Consider the following 9,125-nt stretch of genomic DNA (forward strand, 5'->3'; position numbering starts at 1 on the left):
TTTCGGCTCCCATGTTAACAGGTTAGAGCTTGCACACTGCGTGCGTGACACGCGCGTCTCAGGCGCGCGGAAAACGCGTGCATTCTAGAAATAGAACCGACGCCTATTTTTCACGCGACACGCAAGCGTCTTGGAAGCGTTTCCAAGCAAAATTGAATAGGAAAAGATGTTTATGCTGCTATATATTTATATATATATATATAAATATATAGCAGCCGACGTTGTCTTTGCTGCTATATATTTATGTTTAACATGAAGTATAGGCCTTCCACAACTCTCTCCCCATATGTCAAATATATCACCAATATGTCACCTAGCAGCAGCAGCGACACGCTTCTGGTGTGCAAAGACATGGAAAACGCAGCCGCCACGCAGCTGACACGCAACAGAAACGCCACACTCACGCCACGCATCCAGTGTGTCACCGGCCGGCGAGGAGGAGCAGAGAAACACGGCATTTCTCTTGGCCAAAGGAAAGGTTATTCTCAGAAAACACGCACATAAAGAGATCTTTAGATGTTTAGACCTGTTATTTGGAGTATTGTGCTCGCTAGACGAGAGCTTAATGAACTCTTTTTTGTAAAAACCTCAAAATATTTTTTTTGCCTTTGTATCGCCAAATTAGTGCGTTTGCATTCCGACACCTTTTGATGAAACACGGCCGCGTGTGTGTGTGTGTGTGTGTGTGTGTGTGTGTGTGTGTGTGTGAGAACAACTGAACCAAAAGCAACACATTCAATCTTTTGGCAACATTACCTGCTTAACCTGGAGAGATTCAGACGCAAACCGAATTAGCCGCTAGAAATATCTTTTATAGGCTACCTGTGCTGCGGTGCATCATGGGAGGTGGAAGAAACCAAGTGATTGTTTTTTTTTTTTTTTAAGTGCTAAGAACAATGATGAAATTAGTGGATTTTAAATAATATTGTTTTGGTTATGGCAGCAAGAAAGCTTATAGAACAGAATGAACAGAAAGCTTATGAAAGCTTAAAGCTTGAGGTCCGGCCATTTCGTGAGTTTAATCTCTGGCTGTTCGCTGATTATCGATGGTTTAGTCCATGTCTATCCGGCGTGAGCTGGTAACATAAAAACCAGCGAGATACACTTGTTCTGTTTAGTCAGTTGAAAGTTCTGCGTCTGTGAACATCTGCTGTGATTATCCACTTCTTCATTGGTTTGGTAAGTTATTTGCCCTACTTTTGTGTATTTTTTACTTGGTTTGTTATTTTTGAATGTTCTATCTTAGTTTGATACATATCACGAGTTAGTCAGTATATATTGCCAGCTGCAAATCATTTATTTTATTCTGACTAGTTTAATACAATACGTTGTTTCATTCAGACTTCGTTGGCAGTTCTTATATATTTTTTAAACAATATTGGTAAAACTGCACGTTGATGTTAGAGGCTATCCCAATTCTAACTTGTGAAATCTTATCAATTGTACTGTAATTTGAGCTTGAATATCCCACAACTATTTATACAATATCCCTCAACTATGTATAGCTTTTATTATTTATCCATATTATGGCAGACACACAGACCACGTTTGCTATTTTCCATTTAATTAGGACATAATCTATATTTCCATGATTTTATTTTAAAACATGAATTTTATTTTATTTTAATGTTTGTATTCCCGGGATATGTTGCTCCTTTGGGGGTATACATCCACTGAAAAAAAAAATGCTTGTTTCATTTTAGCCAAATCTTTAAAACCTTTATTCTCTCATAAATTAAACTAAACATTATTTGTAAAATTCTGTTGACAATTAGGTATAATTATTGACCATTATTTATGAATATATTAGCCTACTGTATAGGGCCTATACTTTCTAAATATTTTTTGTATTTGTACTTCATGCCTTCTGATTCATACTTTTATCAAATGTAATTTTCGCTTGATTATGAGTTTTATAAAGTAAATGTAAGACATTTTCTGCACTGAGCAACTTGTTTACTTGATTAATCATATATTATTTTTTAATGTTAGAAATTAAAACATTTAAAAATATGTATTTTATTGGTAAAACAAATCTTCCACGAAAGCCTGTTGTCATTACATTTATTTTTCATGTTAACGTAAATGTCAAAGATTTTTATATTTAACAGAAAAAGTAAACCCAAGAAAATTTAACAAAGAATGTTTAGTTTAAGTTATGAGGGAATAAATTGTTTAAAGAATTTGGCTAAAATGTTGTAAAACGCACTGCCAAACAAGCATTCTTATTTCAGTGGATGTATTCCCCCAAACTGGCAATGTGTCCTGAGGGATACAAACACTTATGAACAACGTAAAAATAAGCTTACACTTAACAGCAATATTTAAACAAGTCCCTTCGAATATCGTAAATATGTGAAATACATCAACTTTTATCTGAAAGTGGGTAGATTTCCAACTACAGGTGGTCATGTTGATTTTAAAGTTAACAAAAGCATTAAAGAAAATAAAAATGAAAGAAAAAGCATTTAGGTATTAAGTTACATGTTTAACAGCAAGTGTCCCCCACTTTACCTGCATTCACCCTATCTTTTAAACTTGACATTGCTTTTTCTCCACACAGGAACGGTGATTGTGAGGATGAATGGTTCAGAAGGGCTTTACTGTAACAGAGACTTGGATCACACATAGAACACATGCACTGGATGCACTGAAGCTGCTTCATTTGCACTGGAATAATGTGAGGAACATTTCACTGCACTCATAAATATCATTAGCATTAATATCAATAGTTGTATGACATTACTTGTGTTTCCCACTTACTAATATTTGAGCAAAACAAGCATTTAGTGTTGCTGAGTTGCTGCTGTAAGTTTCTTGGCTGTGCTCCGTCTGCTAGACCTGCATGCGTTTGATCCATAAACCTGAAGTTTACCAATGATCCACAGAATAGAATAATACACAAATCTCAGTTTTAATGTGTTTGCATTTTTTTATAAAGAACTTTGGCTGTAGGAGTGTAACATTAATTTGAAAAGATAATATATAATATTTTTTATTCATACTGTAATAAAACAATAACATAACTCCAGTTTCCTGGTCAAGTCAAGTCAAGTCAAGTCAAGTCAAGTCATCTTCATTTATATAGCGCTTTTAACAATGTAGATTGTCTCAAAGCAGCTTCACAGAGATAAATGTATAATATAACGTAAGATTGTTTTGGCTTTATAGCGGTTCTTTAATAAAGTTATTTTCCAGCTAAAGTTAGTTTTGATTGATTCGCTTCCGTCGCAACGATCATTTGTTTTTAAATTAGGGCCGCCAAGACGACACCATTCTCTCTACACAGACTTTAAACGCGAACCTGTGAGAAACGCTGATGGCGTTCAGATGCGCATTAAGAACGGGTTCTATAATTATGTGCGTTTGAATATATGTGTGCAGGTTTGGAATTCCCTACAAACCAAACCTAAACAAATTACTGGTGTTTCCTTATAGTTTTGATTCAGAATTTTATTTTATTTTATCAATTCGGGGTAGATACGCAAATTGAGTTTTCCCGACGACGCGTTATCTGTAGAGTGGGAAAGGGATCCTCCATAGGGAGAGACTAGTTGGCCCTTCAGCACTGCATTGACATCGGGTCCAGGCGAAGGTCCTTCATCAGATCTGGAAACGGCCTGGATCCGGCAGGCTGCGGGAAAACCTTGGGATAAACAAAGACACTAAAATTAGCGTAGATGCCATTCTTCTCATGATGTAACAAGTACATCAGGATTTATGGGAAGTGTTCCCGGTTCCAGCTGACCTAATCTATGCAGCCTAATATTGAATTATAGAAGTCTATAATGTATTATGTGAATGCTATGTCAAAGAGATGTGTCTTTAATCTAGATTTGAACTGACAGAGTGTGTCTGCTTCCCGGACAATGGTAGGAAGGCTGTTCCAAAGTTTTGGTGCTAAATAGGAAAAGGATCTACCGCCAGCAGTCGATTTAGATATTCTAGGTATAATCAACTGGCCGGAATTTTGAGATCGCAATAGACGTGAAGGAGTATAATGCGTTAAGAGCTCGCTCAAGTACCGCGGAGCTAAACCATTTAGTGCTTTGTAAGTAATCAGCAATATTTTAAAATTGATGCGATGTTTAATAGGGAGCCAGTGCAGTTTTGACAGAACCGGGCTAATATGGTCATACTTCCTGGTTCTGGTAAGAACTCGAGCTGCTGCGTTTTGGACCAGCTGTAGTTTGTTTATTAAGCGTGCAGGGCAACCACCCAGTAGAGCATTACAATAATCTAGCCTTGAGGTCATGAACGCATGGACTAATTGTTCCGCATTTGTCAATGAGAGCATATGACGTAATTTAGATATATTTTTAAGATGGAAAAATGCGGTTTTACAGATACTAGACACGTGACTTTCAAATGAAAGATTGGTATCAAAGAGCACACCCAGGTTCCTAACCGACGACGAAGACTTAACAGAGCAGCCATCAAGTGTTAGACAGTATTCTAGGTTATTACGTGAGGAAGTTTTTTGTCCAATAATTAGAATCTCTGTTTTTTCAGAATTTAGAAGTAGGAAATTACGAGTCATCCAGTTTTTTATATCAGCTATGCATTCTGTTAATTTAGTGAATTGGTAAGTTTCGTTAGGTTTTGAAGAAATATAGAGCTGAGTATCGTCGGCATAACAGTGGAAGCTAATTCCATGTTTCCTAATGATATCTCCTAATGGCAGCATGTACAGAGTGAACAGCAGCGGTCCTAGTACTGAGCCTTGTGGTACGCCATACTGAACTTGTGATTGATAAGACATCTCTTCATTTACTGCTACAAACTGATAACGGTCAGATAAGTATGATTTAAACCATGCTAGTGCAATTCCACTAATGCCAACATAGTTTTCTAGTCTATTTAAAAGAATGTTGTGGTCAATGGTGTCAAACGCAGCACTAAGATCGAGTAACACTAATAGAGAGATACAACCACGATCGGATGATAAGAGCAAATCATTTGTTACTCTAACGAGAGCAGTCTCAGTACTATGGTATGGTCTAAATCCGGACTGAAAATCCTCGCAGATATCATTTCTTTCTAGAAAGGAACATAGTTGTGAAGATACTGCCTTTTCTAGTATCTTTGACAGAAAAGGTAGATTCGAGATCGGCCTGTAATTGACTAATTCTGAAGGATCAAGTTGCATTTTTTTAACAAGCGGTTTAATCATAGCCAGCTTAAAGTTTTTTGGTACGTATCCTAGAGACAAAGAGGAATTAATGATATTAAGAAGAGGATCTATGACCTCTGGAAGCATCTCTTTCAGTAGCTTAGTCGGTATAGGGTCTAACATACATGTTGTAGATTTAGATGATTTAACGAGTTTAGTAAATTCTTCCTCTCCTATAGCAATGAATGAATCAAATTTTTCCTCAGGGAGACTACAATGCACTGCCTGATGCGATACTGTAGTAGACGGTTGCATAGTTATAATTTTATCCCTGATATTATCAATCTTATAAGTGAAGAAGTTCATAAAGTCATTACTGCTGTGCTGCTTGGAACCTTCTGTGTTTGAAGCTTTATTTTTCGTTAGTTTAGCCACTGTTTCAAATAAATACCTAGGATTATGTTTATTTTCTTCTAATAGGTTTGAAAAATAAGCAGATCTAGCAGCTTTTAAAGCCTCTCTGTAAGCAATCGAGCTCTCTTTCCATGAAATGCGAAATACCTCTAATTTTGTTTTCTTCCAGTTGCGCTCCATTTTTCTGGCTGCTCTCTTAAGGGCCCGAGTGTGCTCGTTGTTCCACGGCGTTGGATTATTTTCTTTAATCTTCTTTAAGCGCAAAGGAGCAACTGTGTCTAAAGTGCTGGAAAAGAGAGAGTTAAAAGTTTCTGTTGCAATATCAAGTTCTTCTAAGCTATCCGGGATGCTAAAATGATGAAACTGATCAGGAAGATTATTAATAAAGCAATCTTTAGTAGCAGAAGTGATAGGTCTAACATATTTGTAACACGGAGTCGGCTTTGCAGCCTTGGCTAAATGTAATTTACACGAGACTAGATAATGATCTGAGATGTCATCGCTCTGCTGCAGAATTTCAACGGCATCAACATCTATTCCATGTGATATTATTAGATCTAGAGTATGATTACGAGAATGAGTAGGTCCTGACACGTGTTGTCTAACTCCAATTGAGTTTACAATGTCTTTAAATGCCAATCCCAAATGCATCTTTTTCATTATCGATGTGTATATTAAAATCACCAACAATTAGTACTTTATCTGCAGCCAATACTAACTCTGATAGAAAGTCCGCAAATTCTTTGATAAAGTCTGTATGGTGCCCTGGTGGCCTGTATACAGTAGCCAGCACAAATCTCAAACGTGATTTATCATTTTTACTATATATTTTTACATTAAGCACTAACACTTCAAAAGAATTATATTCGAAACTTGATTTCTTAGTGGTTTTGAAAATATTACTATAAATTACAGCAACACCACCCCCTTTGCGTTTCAGACGGGGTTCATGTTTATAACAGTAGTCTTGCGGGGTGGACTCATTTAAAGTAATGTAATCGTTTGGTTTTAGCCAGGTTTCTGTCAAACACAGCACATCTAGGTTATTATCTGAAATCATATCATTAACAATGAGTGCTTTTGAAGTAAGAGATCGAATATTCAGCAACCCAAGCTTTATCATTTGCTCATCTGTATTATAGCTGTTTTTTATTTGTTGAACATCAATTAAATTTTTAACCTTAGATAGGTTTAAACATTTTTTGGATTTCCTAATTCGGGGAACAGACACAGTCTCTATATGATGATAGCTAGGTGAAAGAGGCTCTATGTGATGGGATTTATCTGACCTGGGTGACGCGAGGCCGCTAGCAGACGGTTGGTTTAGCCAGTCTGTCTGCTTCCTGACCTGGTGCCCAATTTGTCATGTTTGAGCTCTAAGACTATGAGCCATATTACTAGATAGAAGAGCAGCACCATCCCAGGAGGGATGAATACCATCTCTTTTCAACAGGTCAGGTTTGCCCCAAAAACTTTTCCAATTGTCTATGAATTCTATATTATTACACGGACACCACTCAGACAGCCAGCGATTCAGTGAACACAATCTACTAACTATCTCATCACTCCTGCGAACAGGAAGGGGGCCAGAGCAAATTACAGTGCCTGACATCGTACTTGCAAGTTCACACACCTCTTTAATATTAATTTTGGTGATCTCCGACTGGCGGAGTCGAACATCATTAGTGCCGACGTGAATAATGATCTTAGAGAATTTACGATTAGCATTAGCCAGCACTTTTAAATTTGCTTTGATGTCAGGCGCTCTGGCTCCCGGCAAACATGTGACTATGTTCGCTGGTGTCTCTATTTTCACGTTCCGTGTGATCGAATCACCAATTACTAGGGCACAATCAACAGAATTCTCAGTGGGTGTTTCACTGAGCGGGGCAAATCGATTTGTTGTGGTAATCGGAACGGAAGAGTGGTTTTTTGATCCGCGACTAGAGCGATCCCTCACTGTCACCCATTTGCCCGGCTGCTCAGGCACTACTTCAGCTGGAACCGAATCATGTAAAGAGTTCACTATGCTAGGCGCATCCAAAATAGTATCTAAAGCTCTAGCACTCTTACTATCCTCAATTAAAGTTTGGATGCGTGTCTCTAATTCTGAAATCTTCTCTGTCAGCCTAACTGTCTCCTTACATTTATCACATATAAATCCTACATTGCCAACAGAGAAGTCTATGCTAAACATGTGACATGAAGTGCAGGTGACAATAACAGGACAAGACATTACTCACCGTGTTTGTTGACTGATTATTACTTACCTGAGCTTTTATGAACTCAAAGGCGCGAGCGCGCGAGAGAAAAAATAAATAAATAAAACAGCTGAGCGCACGGGTGGCGCGTTAACAGGCTAGCAGTAGCGAATTAGCGTGTTGTGTTAGTAGTAACGGATGCTAGCGATGTCAATCTGAGATGTTGGGTAAGCTGTATTTAGTATAAACAACTACAAATTGTAGTAAATGATGGTTCAAAACAAAGAAATACGAGGCTAAGACGGAGCTTACAGCACCGAGGCAAACACACTCACAGCAGGCAGCGAGGCAGACAGGAGCAATCGATCAGCGATCTGGCGATCAGGTGTCTTCGCTCAAGAAGACACCTGGTGTCGAAACTACATATTACGCCAAATAATTTGTATTAGTTTAGTTAGTTTTATTAACATAGTTTAAGTTATGAGAGAAAAAAGGTTTTACAGATTTGGCTAAAATGAAAGGAGCAGTATTTTTTCATTGGATTTTTAAATGGCTCCAAAGGAGCAACATAGTTATGAAGAACTGTCACGTCCATAACAATGTTTTTTCCTCATAAATGCAAACATGAAAAATAAAATAAAATGAATATTCTTTAATTGTACAAAGGCACAACATTTTGTTTTTATTGTGTGCGAGAGAAACAAAAAAAAAAGTCTACTTTTATATGAATTATTTTTATTGAAAAAGGGTTTTCATGTCTCTAAGGTCCTAAAAAACATGGAGACGGCAGAAAGTGCACCCTGTGCTTTTTCTTAATTTTCAAAACAACAGTGCAAAGCAGGTGGTTAGGTTAGCGTTGAATTCAGAATGCTGAGCATACTGACTTTGTCGTTTCTTGATCTATTTCAGAACTTCCTCCACCCCTTGGGGACGGTGCCACGACTTCCTGCAGACTGAGTCCTCGGGCCGACGGTTGGGACGGTGTCGTGATGTTCCCGAACGCCATGGTTCCCTGTGGACTCTCTACTGTATTCCATGGTAGGTTTCGGTGGGCGACGTTTGGGACGGTTGGCGAAACCGTGTGGGAAACTCCCTGCGGACTGAGTCCTCCGTCCCATGGAAGGTTCGGTGTGGCGATGGGTCCAGGTTCCTTTCGGCAACTCCCTGAGGGGTGTTGCAGCTCGCTGCGGCTGATTCCTTAGTGCGACAGTTAAGACATTGGGCGCCCACTGTCCCGACCGTTGCCACAGGGAGTCAGTCTGCTGGGAGTTGGACACCCCCCAGGGAGTGCTGAAGGAACCTGGGCGCAGAGCCACCCATTGGTTTTTCGTCGACACCCCCCCCCCCCCCCCCCCCCCCCCGGGGTTTCCGCGACACTGCCTCTGGTCTGATACCGA

The sequence above is a fragment of the Rutilus rutilus genome (assembly GCF_951802725.1).
Source record: "Rutilus rutilus genome assembly, chromosome: 13".
Lineage (NCBI taxonomy): Eukaryota > Metazoa > Chordata > Actinopteri > Cypriniformes > Leuciscidae > Rutilus > Rutilus rutilus.